The following is a 15,037-nucleotide window of genomic DNA, read 5'->3' on the forward strand; positions in this document are numbered from 1 at the left end:
GTAATTCCCATAAGTCCCCTTCCCTGCAACAATCTTTGACTTGCTTGGAGTCAGCAGTCAGCTACTTTATTTTAACATGATACGTAGTGATGTTAGTATTGGTGCAGAGACTATATAATAATGTGTGCCTTGCATTCTGTGCATTCTTGCATGACATCAACATGATACACAAAAACAAAATAAATATATTAATAAAATAGACGTATTGTTTATCTCTTCTTTTTATAAAGAAGTTGCAGAAAATCATGCATCTTTCAAGAGGCATTTTTTTCCCAACATATTACTGTGACATAGGACCTGTCTTACTCACTATGGAGATCCCACTGAAGTCAGGGAGATCTCTCTTTTTGGTGAGATTGCTCCGCTGAGCAAGGGCTGGAGGATCAAGCCCTTGAGGTATCATAAAAAGTTATGAAAATTAACATATAACAGTAAAGCAATACTCTTAAGGGTTTTAAACACTGGCTTGGACAATACAATTCTCAAACTCATATTAACAATGGTTGCTCTTCCACGAGGAGCACAATTTCTCTCCTAATAAAGAAGATTCTGCAGTTTGTCCTCCTTAAAATAAAAAGATACAGAACGTACTGCTGGAAAACCAGGCCTCACTGAACTTTAAGATTACCCAGGCATTGCTTGCAAAAATATATAAAGAACCAGCTTCATTTCTGGAATACTGAACACCAGCTAAAAGTAGTTTGAACAAATAGCTTCATCATAGATTTCTAGGTCTTGTTTTGCCAGACAAGCACTGTAAAAATGATTGGCGAAAAGATCCCTTTGGACGGAATGAGCAGCTGACATTAAGTTTTGACCTCTGCTGCAAAGTCTGAGGGAGATGTTAAATCAGTTACAATGACCAGTCCTGCAACCAGTGATGCCTTTATGAAAAATTCTACTGATTCCCATGGATTTGGGATGTAATCGTCAAGCTTTCTGTTTCAGTGCAAAACTCAGATACTATTAGACTGTATTAACAGTCAAGGAAAAAAAAGTTTAAGATCTTCAAACAACATATCGTGTTGAATCCCAAAGCGCTATTAAGGCAACAATCCAAAAGCAAAAATTGCATGTGAGAGGAGCGTTGTCAGCAGCTTAATTATGGTTTTGAATCTTGGTGAAGGGAAAAGTAGTTCAAGTGCTACTGGCCAGGTGGACAATTGCAAGCCATTGCATGTTAGGATGAACGTTACTTTCTCAACATTTAATAGCTCTTTAATCTTCTTGATCGGTAACTTTTGCTCTCAGAATTTACAAGAAAATTAGATGACAAGATAAGACAAGTGTCCAGAACAGACTTGATTTGTGGAGGATGCCTAGGAACACAACCCAGCTGTTATGTAAACTTGGATTCAGTTTGGCTTCTGCAGCATTAGATAGAATCCAATAAAATATGAAAAACCCTAAAATCAAAGGCAGATCAAGACTATGTGTTTTATATCAGAATTTATTCAGGATATGCTTTCTCTCTGGCAGCTTCACCACACCCATTTTGATTGTCAAAGCAGGTGCTGCTGTCATGCAACTTGGCAGATTTTGTTATGCCTTTGCCATAAAAAAGACTTCTGTAAAATCTCTGAGGTTGAATCGTGTTTAAAGGTAAATGGCAAGGTTATAAAGAAAAGAGTTATCTCTATTAAGCTAAGGGTCATTCTTCACAGATATTTATAAAATGTTTACAGGATGATATTCGAAAAATCTCAGGAAAGCTCGTTAATTGAAACAATTTCTGAATGGGACTGTGTATGTGGCATTTTCAGGAGAAAAGCAGTACTCCAGAGTTATCCATCCTAGAAATCTATTTAGTAAGCCAAACACCAGAGGAGTTCCTTCCGTCGTTTTTACTTAGTCTAAATATATACCTATGCTGGATTTTTTTTTCTCACAACCTCAATCATCCCTTGGATGGAACTGGAGAAATTAGCACATAAGTCAGCAATTAACTCAAATTTCTTGTAGTCATGGCCATGTGTTCAAAAAGTATCATTTTAGAACAGGGGATCCTGTGGAGTGAAATACAGTCCTTCCTCCATACATAATCCTCTCTGAGATTGCATTTTTACTTTTACTGGAGAATACATACTTTTCTGTATATGAAAGACACTATACCAATCTGCATTTGTTCAGCATTCCCTGGACATTATCATTACCGCCTCAAATTGTACCAAAAGTTACTGGTTATGTGGAATTTTTCTAATGAAAGCACAATATTTCTAAAGCATAGGTTCCTGAAAACAGATAGCACAACTATGATACATGAAGCCAGAGATGACACGTAAGACTGCAAACAGGGGGCTAACAGCCTTTGAAATGCACTCATTCCCTGAGAGATGGAAAGGACAGGGAAGCTGGATTACTGGGCTAATTAGAGACCTTCAGGAAACAGATCTGCTAAGCCAGAAGAGCTGTAAAAAACAAAACAAAATCCCCCAGATAAACATAGGAGGCTGTGAAGAAGTTTGTGAAAAGTCAGTGCATCAGCAAAAGGAAGCTTTCCCAGTACACTTGTGAGAGTAACTTGCTGAAAGTATGAATGTGCTGGGTTTGCTTTAGGCTCTGAAACACGCTTTATTCATTTAAATGTGGGAGAGTATTTTATGCTATGCTGAAAAAGGCCTATGCCATTCAAGTAATTGCTCCTTTGCTTTGCTGAGCTAATGCTTTACAAGCACTGTCACTCTCCAACATTTGTAAATTTAGTCCTAAGTTTGTAGAAAAAAAAACAAGTGCTCTTCTTTTATTCTTACATTGTAGTTATACCAAGAAGTTATATAAGAGAGTCCCTTCTCTTGAGGAGTACTCTGACAATATGTGCTAATGCATGCCAAAGTCTCATTAGAATGGAGTCTGAGATCAAAGTATTAAGCTTTTAGATGGGCATGTTTTTAAACTAGCAGCGAATGCATTAACTTATTCCATTCAAAACTCCAAATTTCTTTATTCTGAAGAAGGTATATATGCATATGTTTCAAATTTTGTCCACAAAAACTTAGACTATTTCAGAACGTTATATATTTTTTATATTTTCAGTTAAAGACCAAGAATCAGGTATTAAAGGTATTCTGTTTACTCTTGAGATCTGTAAGGATGCATAGTTTTCACAAATTGCTATGAGTTTTAAATACTTTGATGTTTCTAAATTCCAACTAGGCAAATTAGTTACATCCTTGGCCAGCTCATAATACAAAGAGACTGGCTACAGTGCAGGTTGGCCTAATTTAGGCATATAAAAGGACAGGATTTATTTGACTATAAGGATAAAACAGGAACAGTCCTTCTGTTGAAATAATTGGTTTTGTACCTCTAGTTAATGGATGCTAACTCATATATGGATGCTAACAAACCCACAGCTTAACTTTATCATTGACTTTTAATAAGTTTTTGACACTAGTGCTTTTGTAACTGCAAACATTTCAGGAAATAGTGGAGGTGAGGGTGGCAGTAGGACTGCAGATTGCTTATTAGACCTACCTATGCAGCAGGGGAGCCATGAGCAAGCTTTTAGGCACACAGGTTCAATTAGCCTTTGGTTTTCTTTTCTATTTGTCTGTTAATACTATGAAAATACTACTTTCTCTAGTAAAAAGTCATACTTTTTCAAGTATCAAAATTATTTTTTAAAAGTCTTTTTCTAGGAGAGGATTCCAACCCCTACACATTAAAAAAAAAACTTCTTTATAGTAAGAGACTTCCAGTACAATTGTGACAACTAGCACTGGAGGAGAAAAATATAACTGTGTGAAATGGATATTTTTAAGTATTTAGGCTGTTATCTCTTACTGGAATTCAGTGAGACTAAATTCTTTCTAAGTCTCTTGAAATTAGAAGCCTTCACATATACTGTTTATCTATTAAAATAAAAAGGAGACATAACCCCTTTTAAGACTGCAGTGACATCTGTGACCCCTTAACATTTGTTATAGAGCTATTTATTCAGTTTACAGTGTGTATTTTGAGTGTATACATAACATAACGACTAGATCTCATGCGTGATACATGTTTGTTTCTATTTCTGAGAACTAAGGCAATGTAATAATAGAAGTTATGTATGAGCTGTCTAAAAAGGTTTTCTGATGGGATTATGAAAGCCTGATGGAAAAAAGCTAAACAGAGGAATGTGTAAATGCAGTTTGGGTGTCAGCAAAGACCTAGTTTATATTTATTACCTTTTATATTTCAAGATCTCTATCGGAGAGAAACATTTCTCAACTTCTAGTTTGCATGTCTGACAACCTTCATTCAAACCATATGCAAATACCAAATGTGTTACTGGTAGGCGTTATATGAAATGCTTTCATATTCATTTAATCAAATTAATCTGTTAATTCCAGAAGACAGTGGTTTTGAATTATATCAATATTTGCATTACCAGGAATCGGCAGTCAGCTAAGCATGTGGTTGCTTCAGCTTTATGGAGGGCTATCAGAAGGTTTTTTGTAATTTGCATATTAAATCTGCTCTCCTTTAGGATCTGTAAAGAGACAGACGACTTTCTACTCTTCCCTAGGCCATTTATGGCTACTGTTAGAGGCAGGATATTGAGCTAGATGGACCGTCAATCCAAACCAGTATAACTGATTATACATGTATTTTATGAATAAAGACCATGTAAGGTATTTACACTCTGTATTATCATGCCTCTGCTTTACACAGAACAGTTTCCCTTCTCTGAAAGAAAAGTGGGGCCATGTCTGCATACAAATAGTGCAAGGTAACTAAATTATTTGAAAACCTGAGGTGAATCAGTGTTTCTTCTCCTCACACAGCAATTTTAATGCTGGTTTAGAAGTATCTTCTAGTTATTTATTTGGTAAACTCACAAAAGCATGAAGAAGTTGTAGCCAAGATAATACAGTAAGAGCAAAAGCACTCTCAGATCAGCTGGAGAGTTTGTTTGGGGAGTTGCACTGATGTAACAAAGCTCAGAGTAATGCTGGCTGCAGCATATCTACAACTGGAGAAGATGGGCTACACCCCTGAATGCGCCACTGCATTTCCATAAACATTCATTGTGTTCTTTCAATTAACAATATATTTTAAAGTTGAAAACCATGAACATGTATGCTTGGAACATTCAATTTGGGAAATTGGAAAAGTATATTCATCTCCTGTGGGTACTTTTTCTCTAAGTTCCTCTCTAATAAGGCCTCGGCATTTCACAGCCACTGAAGAATTCCAAGAATGCCATTACCAAGATACCATCCTGCTAATTAAAAACAAATACTTCTGAAAGGATTTCATAGCAAATCTCAAGTCTCACACACAGAAACTTCTTTTAAAGCCACAGTATTGAATCTTTCTTATTTCCAGCTGATGTTTCAGTCTTTCTTTCGCCTTTGCATTCTTCCTTGTCCAAAAATCACTCTATGAAAAGCATGAGACTACAGGCTCCTTTATCATTCTTCCAGAACTCATAAACTGCAGCTTTCACTTCTTGGTCTTAATAGTTTGTTTTCTGCTTGTTGGGCTGCTTTTAGAGTGTGACTTTACCACTGCATTTACCATGGAGGACAGAAAAAGGGGAGGGAAGAAAAGAGTAAAGGGGGGGGGGGGGGCAAATTGCCTAAACTTATCTTTACTCAGGGAAAGGAAAGAAGAGCTAATAGTTGGGGGAAAAAAAGGGAAGGAACAGCAAGAAACACCCCCACTTCTTGAAATTTACTTATTTGCGATAAAAAATGGACAGACAGATAGAAACTGCCACTTACATTTGTTTTCTAAGTTGTCACATAGTGAGACTCTGAACCAGAAGAGTGATCAGAGCTCCAGGATTGGAAGGAAGCCTTAGAAGTCTTCTGGCTAGTGACAGCAGAAGTGCTGGGGCATTCTCCCTGAGAACTGAAAAGTGGGTACTGCATCCACACTGGTAAGTAGTTCTAGACTTCTTTCTCTTTGCTTCAAACAACTAAGCCGTGCCACATTGCTAACTCAGGAGTAAAAACTTACTGTATGTGTCATAAAATCCCATCTCCCTGAATAAAGGAGAACCAAACAGCACGAAAAGGAAGGGAGCCTGCCACCCCGATCAGCCATAGCTAGGCCTGTAATAGAAAAAAACCTACATTATAGCAGCTGTGAATCCTCACACATAGCCCGTTCTGCTCGCACTCATAAATATGACAGCTACACATTATTTCCTGGTCTCTGAACTCAAAGAGGTTGAGGGAGGAGGTAGGTAAAATTTGACACACGCAAAACATTTTCATGTCACTTCCAATATACACACACATACCAGTTTCCCTCATATCCCCACCCAAATCAGATGAACTACCAAAGTCCATTGATCTCTATTTACATGAAACAAATGTATCTTGTGGTATTGTTTTGATACATGTGTCACTGCTTTTTGGAGCAAGACACAAACTTTATACCTACCTCTATAGAAAGAGGACTGTTAATGAAAAAATAAATTAATAAATACAGCCACATTTGAATTCTTCAACTCTGTGGATTGCCACAGAAGTTCTGTTTTTTAAGGCTTCTCCAAGCTTGTTCACCTTCAAAACTTCAGAGAGAGAAAAGACTTTGTGAATTAACTAAGCCCAGAGCTCAGGCACTGCCTCTCATTTTGAAACCATTTGAAATGTTCTCATTTAAGTGCTTCTGAAATGAAATAAAACAGATTTCCAGGTTTGGGACAAAATTGGCAATGCAAAGTTTTGCAAAAGCTTAATGGGATTAGAAGGCTTTTTCTCATCCAGACAGTTATGCTTCCAGAATCTCAAAGACTGGCCTTGGCAACAAATAGGTAGACTGAAATTTATTCATGAACTGTATTCATACTGTATCTCAGCTTGGTTGGAGATACAGTGAGTAACACACTGGCACTTGCCACTCATTGTCACAGTGAAAAGTGGTTTGCAGCACTGCCCTTATGCAGGCACTGACATCTCTCCTGACAAATCTTTTTACGCTGTGGTAACATGATGCTTCCTAACATGTCTCTACAGTTTCTTGTATCAAAATCAGAAATGTCCAGTATACAGTACTAAACTATGTCTTTCTATTAGGCAAACTGAGACATAATCATATAGCTGAGATAAAGACTCTTGCTATCTGCTTGATAGCAATTAACGTTGAAACAAGCAAACTGCACAAGGGACAGAACAATGATTTAAGATCCTCTTTTCCCCAAATTATGAAATATATGACATTCTCTTTCAATCTTATCCTCACCACTACTGAATGCACAGCTTTTGGACAAGCCCCAGCTTCACAATGTTGTAGGTGACATTGTAGGAAAATGTGAGTAACTGTTCTTTCTGTTAGGGCAGCAAACATACCTTACTAATACCTACAGTGTTTCAAAATCCTTAGGGGCAGTCAGATTTCCAACCCCAAGATTTCAAAATATCAGGTTTGTGCAAATTGAGAGCAATTAAATTCCTATGTAACAAAGGTTCAAATACTTCTGGTTCCTCAGCTTTTGGAGCTGTCTCTGCAACAGAGCTAATGCCACAAGATTTTCAATGTAAATTCAAACTGAGAGCTTGGTAAAGCAGAGATACCGTCACTGTACTTTTGTTTAGAAAGCGTGCAACAGCAATAGTTGCACTTGCAAAGCACTACTCAGTTCCACTTAAAAGCCCTGAAGAGTAAAGCCCAGACTTTGCTCACCCTTGCCCTATAGAAGTGAATGGGGACTGTTTCAGAAGTCTCTTTCATAACTTTGTACAAACAACATAGAGCTAAAACAATACCAGTCTGTAGCTTAAAATGCACAGTGCAGGCGCAGTAGTAAGTAGGCTCACTGCAATTCAAAACTCTCACCTCTCCAGTTTCTCGTTATCCTTGGGAGGATGGGAGCAATCAGTTCCCAGCAGAGAGGTTTTGTGAAAGGGGGGTGGGTGGCGCCTGGAGGAAACTTCCCTCCATCTGTGAGGAAATAACTGCAATGAAGGTGCAGCTGCAGAAGGAAGATGCTGCTTGGGGATATTCAAAACAACCTGCCCAGTGTCATGCTATTCATCACCCAAACCAGAGGCACAAATACCTTCTTTTTCCCTCTCCAACTAGCTCTTTTTCCACTCCAGACAAGAACTGCTATGTTAAATAACTACACTATTGTTTGATACTTCCCATGAGAAAGGTGTATTTTTAGAGGTGGAATTTCAGGGGCCTTACAAGGCTCATGCAAGACCCTGGTAAAAGCCAGGGTTGGCGCTGTACCTCAGGATGTGCCGCTGTGCTCGGAGAGTTATGGCCGGCTCTGTCTCTGCCTCCAAAAATGGCACCAGTGGACACTTGGCCCCGGGAGGGTGCTGGGGTAGCACGGTGCACAGGCGCAGCACGCTGGCGGGCTAAGAAGAGCTGGTGAGCGGCCGGGGCAGGCGGCTGCGGGCAGACCGAGAGGACGGGGACCATTGGCGGGCGGGGTTGGGTAGGACGCGCCGGCGGGCCGTTAGGAGGGGAGGGGTCGCACGGGCCGGCCGTTACGGGGGGAGAGGGCGCGCGGGCTGGCCGTTGGGCGGGGAGGGGTCGCGCGGGCCGGCCGTTAGGGGGGAGGGGTCGCGCGGGCCGGCCGTTGGGCGGGGGCGCGCGAGCCGCGGGGCTTGCTGAGGGGAGGTGGCAGCCCGGCGCTGCCAGGCGGAGCAGGCTGAAGCTGGCGGCTGCTGTTGTGAGGACACAGGCGCGAGGCTGGGAGTGCTGTGTCTTGGGTGCCATTTTAGGAGCTGTCTGTACAAATTTCCTCAGAATTTACACACCTCCTTTTGGTGCAGGGACAGTGCTTGGAAGGGACAGGGAGCAGTCATAACATAGTCATGACAACCTTGGAGGTACCTTCAAACCACAGTAAATCACCAGGCCTTAGGGCAGGATTGACTGGACATGTATCACTGCTAACAGCTCTTGGTCTAACTTTTCTTAGAAACTGTAGTGAAAGAGGTACCACAGCCTTCCTAGAAATCTCTTCTAGGCCTTTTCTATCTTTGTCATTAATGCTGTTGTTATTTTTCACCTAGATCTCCCTTGCTGCAAGCTGTCTGTTTCTTTTTTGTCCTGCCCACAGGTGATTCCTTCTTCCTCACAGCTACTGTTAGTATTTGAGGTCTCCTTGCAGACTTCCCTAGATTAAATAACCTTTTATTTTTCCCTGTAGGTCATATTTTGAGGATCTGGAATCTCTTCACTGTTCTCTGCAGAACAGTGCCTAAAGCTTGTCACATTTCAGGTGAGATCTTACCTCTCTGCTGCTGCTTGTAGTCTTGCTACTTTTGGTCTGCTTGAGTGTGAAGTCTCTTCCACAATATCTATAATCCTCAAAGCCTTGCTGCAGTCCAGCTATAGGATAGTTACTGCTACTTCTGCAAGTGGTACATGCTGCCCTTTCAAAAGAAGCAAGTTAAACTGACCGGGTAAGATGTTTTTATGACAAATGCAGGTTGACGGTTACTATCACTTGTTAGTTTCTTGGCACTTGAAAGATACGGGTTTGCTAGCATGGTCAAAGGATTTTTCTTGGAATTCAGTTCAGCTGTCTGACTTCTGAAATGTTTCTCCTTTCCATCTCTCTTCAAAAATAAGAAATTCTGTGTGCTCTTTCCACCCTTTGCAGTCCCACAACCATTTTCTGATGTAGCCTTGACTGAACTGCATCTTTTTCTATTAATCTAACGATTCACGTTAATACAATCCAACTTGCTTTTTCTTAGTTTGGCCAGAGTTTTTCCTTTTCTGTGCCCCAGCTTTTACTAATGTTATGATTTGCTTATTATCAGTTCACAGTTCTGGTGTTTTCTGCCTGAATCGCTTAATGACTGATCCAAAATCTCCCAAGGCCTGTAGAAGTCTCACAGTTGAAATTGGCAAGCTCTGGATCAGGATGCCATTATTTTGGCCTATCATACTAGGCCCTTATATAACTATGTTATTACTATGGACCTGTTACTCTTCAGGAGTTAGTTACCTGTGTGGCCCTGTGCCTTGCCAGTGCTGTGCACTTCTGTTTATTCAGGCATTCACTGACAACTTACCATTTGCTGAGTCTTTGATCTTGTCAGCTGATTTGACAGCCTAATGAAGCCACTGTACACTGAGCCCCAGGCCCCTGAAAAACAAGCAGCCTGTGATTTAAGGGAGCCGTGACACATGCAGGAAGTAAAAAAGAGCTGCACAGTGTACTGAAAAATAAAAGATTCTTTGCCTGAAGTTCCTCCTGCCAGACACATGCTTTCAGAAGTTAATTGAGAGGTTGCTATATTTAATACTGTCGTGGTTTGCTTTAGCAACACAGTTAAGCTGACATAATGACCAGTTGCTGCAAGAAGTGATGGTCTCCCTTCCTCCCCATCCCAGGATGCATAATGCTGCCACTTCCATGTAAAACTCAGCATGGCATCAGAAAATACACAGCTAGGGATGGAAAACAGGAGTGATCCTTTCAGCAGCAGTTAGATTACTGCAGTACTCTCAAATGTGTGTAAGGGGGCTGAACTGCAGTTTCTTGGGAGTAGATAGCAGAGCCGTATTAATAAAATAGTTACTGGTTTGCTGGCAATTGGAGAAAGATAAGGGATGTTGGTCTGGATTTCCTTTAGGGCAGAATGGTATGCTTTGAGTTGAAACACTTATGAACTGTTTTGTTTTGATACTTCCTTTGAATTACTATGTCAGGTAAAGTGGATATCAGTAATTTCTATCAAGGCTTAATGTAATTGTGAAAAATTTTAATATTTATTTTTGCCAAAGAGTATTTTTCACTGAAAACAATATTAAAATACAGGTTGCTACCCAGGTTTGTCGGGTGTATTTCTCTGTCTAGAATGTGTCACAACAACTGACATTCTGGGTTGTATCTATGTAAGAAGAACTGCAAAGAGCACCTTTAGCCAGTCTAGCAGTTCCCATGTGAATCAATCTAGATGAGTTTTGATTTCTAAATATGCAGGAATCTTCCCTGTGGAGATGAGAACGATTAAGGGAAATTGTGGTTCTGCAATGCTTGAGTTGTTGCTAGTCTTAATGTACACTTCAAAACCATTCTTGCTCATAACTCCAGCTTGTCTTTCTCAGAAGAATCTCCACAAATTGATGTTCTAGCTGTTTCATTTGGCCCCAGAATTTTTTATTAGTTTGAAAATCACCTGCTTTCTCTCTCTGATAACATATTGGTTGTAGGTATGACCAAGCTAAGTGTTTCTGTACTGGCAAAAGTAATGAATGAAGGCACAGTTAAACAAACTGTTTTAGCAATAATACAATAGCAATAAATAGCAATTAGTGATTTAGCGATAAATAGTTGCCATGCATTTATTTGTTGCCCCTCTATTTTATTTGAAGAGGGGATACTCTATTGGCCTACTTTTCTGGAATAAACGAAATACTGAACAAGCAACTCTGACTCATGGGGGTGTGAGAGTTCAGTTTGCCACAAGTCAGTGCCTTCCTTCCAATTTTTAAATACTACGCATGAAGTAGTAGAAAAGATGTGGGGTTTTTTTGGCTTCCTAAAATATGTTATGTCCACTGTACGTTAAACAACTGAGTATCTACAGTGAGTTAAACAACTGACAGACACGGCTTTTAATCATCAGTTTTATATGTGAACCTATTTCTTCAGTGATACAGTGCATTACAATTCAGTTCCTGGCAAACACAAAGTCAAAGCATCAATGCAGCGAGAAAACCTCTCCCTATAACATACTGAGATTAAATTGTTTTATGTGTTAAAAACAGTTTAACTCTTCTACAGTTAGAGCTTACTTTTCAGTCACTTACAGACTAGTTCCTGTATAGAAGATCCTGTTGCAGTTACGGTATTACTCTTCTTGCCTCAACTTGTATGTGAGTTGTATTTGACAGTAAGCAAAATAATTCACAGACCCAGGAAATACAGGCACACTCAACTACAACATTAAAAAAGTAGTTAAAGTTTTCCCTGAGAAAGACTTATGTTTGAAAGTAGGTGTATAAACAGCAGCTGTTTCCTACCCCAAACTTGATGTGAAAGAGCAAGAAAATTATAGCAAGCCTTATGGCCAATTGTTCAGTGACAGACTAGGGATAAATTTGTGTCAAAGCAGCAGTAAATGTAATGAGTGGCAATTTGCATGTGCTTAAAGAAAAGGGACTACTGAATTTTCTTTGACTTGGGACAGAATATCTGTTCCTGGTGCACTTCTCATCACTTCTATATATTAAATTTTTTCAATCTTAGGCTTACAACCAACCTCTAGAAACAGTTATTTCGAAACAGTTGCTGATAAGCTGCAAAAGGCCAAAAGCAAAGCTGAATTTCCCAAGTCATGTACTCATGTTAGCATTTTTAAAGGCTGGGTTGTTTTTTGGTTTTTGCTTAGAGAAAACTCTCCGAAGTTAAATTTCTGGGAAGGAGAAGCTGAGTATTGCTGGAATTGGGAATCTGAAATTCCTGATTCTTCAGAAGAAACCATAAAGTTCATCCTAAATGTCCATCCCAGCACCTGGTCTTCCACCGTTACAGGTCTTTTTTTTTAATTCTCATCTAACAAGTCTCAACCCAATGCTAATGATTCTCCCACTGGGGGCAAGAAATAAAAGTCTCCACAGGCCCATGGAGCAATTAAGATCATTGCACTTGCTTCTAGTTCTGTCTTGAGATACAGAGCTGTAAATCCACAATACAAACTATGGGTCAAAGAAGAATATTTGCTAAGCCTTCTTTAAGTGAACAAGGGGGGAGAGAGAGAAAGAGATCCATCCAAAGGGGGCTGTATCTGCCTGTGGATCTTGAGTATGATTATGATTGCTTTAGTTCTGAAGGTTTTCTGCTGTTCTGGAGGTAGCTTGGTTCATCTGACTTTCTGAATCAGCGCTGGAGCTCTCTCTTGAGCCATAAAGTCTACACCATGGCCTGATGTGACCCCACAGAAACTCGAGGTTATGTCTTCAGTGGAGATAACAGAGAGGGATTTTTGTTTTTTGTTTTTTGTTTTTTTTTTCCCTACGGTGTAACTACTTCCTCACTATAAAGTCTGAGCAGGCAGGGGAAGTTTTCACACTGATATAACTAGCTAATGGGGACCTGATTTATCCTCCCTTTCCCTATAGACTTTGAGTAATCTGTATGCTGTTTTCACTAGATCTGTCACAGAGAAATGTATCTTTTTGTAGCACAGTCTTCCGCTTAGAGTAACACTGTCAGATGATATACATAGAAGTGGTATCTACTGTAGTATATTTCACAAATATGTGAAATAAATACAGCAAGGGAAGAAGAAATCTCCATTCTGAAACTGATACCTATTCTATTCTTGTCCCATGTTGGGTTTTATAGTCTTCAAGCACTGTCAGATGAGCTCTGCAGTCTTGCTGTGGCAGTTCAAGGCCCAGCTAAGCTCTTTGCCATTCTGCTTGCAGTTACCGCCCATCAGAGTCAGGGCCTTTGTCCTCCGAAAGAAGGAAGGGGCAGGCAACTGAGGGGCTCCATCACCTTAAACTTGTATAGCTATTTGCTTTCATGTATAAAAGTCACAGCCTTTATTCACTTTATGATCAATACTTTGTTGTTCTGAGTATCAGTGGCTGCCACCAAGCTTGTGTTCAAGATGAGGGCAGTAATAGCTAAGAGAGGTTAGTCACCTTCTGATTTGGCTAAATAGAGAGAGAGCAATTCAGGATAGCGAGACTGTTAAAATAACAATCTTTTGCCCAAGTAGTTGGAGCACATGGTCAAGCCTGCAACAACAATGGTGTTAGAGGAGGGAATATGAAAAACTGTGAAGCAATAAGGCTGTGAGCAGTTCCTTTTTGAAACAGAGGCCTGGCCGAAAAGAAAGTTGGCATTTTAAGGACAAAAATGCTGCGTGTGTGTTCCAAAAAAATGGGACTGCCTCTCTTAATAAGTACATGAAATAGTACTGAAAATACTGTTAATTCACTAAAACATGACCCCAGGAATGGGATCTCTGTTCAGGCTAAGGAGCAGCAATAGCATCATGCCAGTTTTTTGTAACTTATATTATGGCTATTGCATGGAAATAGCTGCTAAACTGTGATATTAGTTAAAATGGAACACTAAGCAATTTACTGGAGTCATTGTCTAGTCCATGGCTAGAACAGTGCAAATGTCAGCTGATGGAATTTGAATCCCAAACTGAGAAACAGGCTCATGAGGCTAGTGAGAATAGTGAGGGGGATATGTGATCAAAATATACATGAGAGTTACTTCCAAAACCAAGCACGCTGCTGCAAACCCTGTGGTACCCTGGCATCAGTTAATGCTGCTCTCTAATGGATTTCACACGTTCTGTAAGAGAATTTTTATCATCAAGATAGATAGATAGATTCAACAAATGGACATGAAATGACTTTTCAATGGCCAGAGAAAGCAGGAGAGGAAGAGAGAGAAAGTCCTTTTCCTCAAGCTCTAGTTCAATCTTAATCCAGCAGGGGCACTTGAGACATACTCTGAGGACTTCTACATGCTAAATACATAACTCACTGCTGTAAACCAATTTACTATGTCTTTGTTTGTTTTTTTAATATTAAACAGAACATAATTCCTTAACTACTTGCTGCTTGCATTTATGCATCATAGGTTGTTTTGTTTCTGCAGAATACTGTCATTTTACTCCTTTAGGCACAGTGGCTCCACTGACATGTTTGTACACATATTTAACCAAGGAGTTTGGCTATGTTATGTGATCTTACTTGTTATGGACGTGTACATTGTAGATCTAAAAAAGAACTACTTTTGAGAACATTCATGTTTCTCAAATGCCAGGCTACATTAGCCACTAGCGATTCAAAGCAATTTGTCCTGACACTTTGAAATGCTCTATGATTCACTGTGCTTCATGGATATTTGTCATGATTTGACCTAGTATGCAGTCATTGCTTTTCCTTGGCTAACAGAAGTGGCATTTTCAGATGTTTCTATATCACAGGAATAACTTGAGCAAGGTAATCTTCCTATTTTCTATTGAAAAAAAATGCTAAGCTGTTCATAACGGAACGTAACATAAGCAAAGACCAGATTGGTAGGCTTTGAACAAGAGATCCTCTTAGAGGAGATCCTTTTTTCTGAGGTAGGGAAGAGTTTGGTGTGAGCTGC

General features: G+C 39.7%; 2 long non-coding RNA genes across 4 annotated transcripts in view; one reads left to right on the top strand and one right to left on the bottom strand.

Annotated features, from left to right (window-relative positions):
• The window catches only part of LOC112982221 (uncharacterized), a 134,393-nt gene extending 126,007 nt beyond the window's left edge, over positions 1–8,386 (bottom strand). The window contains exon 1 of the long non-coding RNA XR_003258924.2: positions 8,173–8,386. This is a non-coding gene — a long non-coding RNA (uncharacterized LOC112982221). The remainder of the gene's footprint in view (positions 1–8,172) is intronic.
• The window catches only part of LOC135330013 (uncharacterized), a 73,140-nt gene continuing 63,707 nt past the window's right edge, over positions 5,605–15,037 (top strand). For 2 of the 3 annotated variants that reach the window (XR_010391720.1, XR_010391718.1), the window contains exons 1-2: positions 5,605–5,869; positions 9,104–9,175. This is a non-coding gene — a long non-coding RNA (uncharacterized LOC135330013). Of the gene's footprint in view, positions 5,870–8,765; positions 9,014–9,103; positions 9,176–15,037 lie in introns of those variants that run through there. The other variant, XR_010391719.1, reaches the window with a different exon arrangement.

This window comes from Dromaius novaehollandiae, chromosome 15 (genome assembly GCF_036370855.1).
Source record: "Dromaius novaehollandiae isolate bDroNov1 chromosome 15, bDroNov1.hap1, whole genome shotgun sequence".
Taxonomy (NCBI): Eukaryota; Metazoa; Chordata; class Aves; order Casuariiformes; family Dromaiidae; genus Dromaius; species Dromaius novaehollandiae.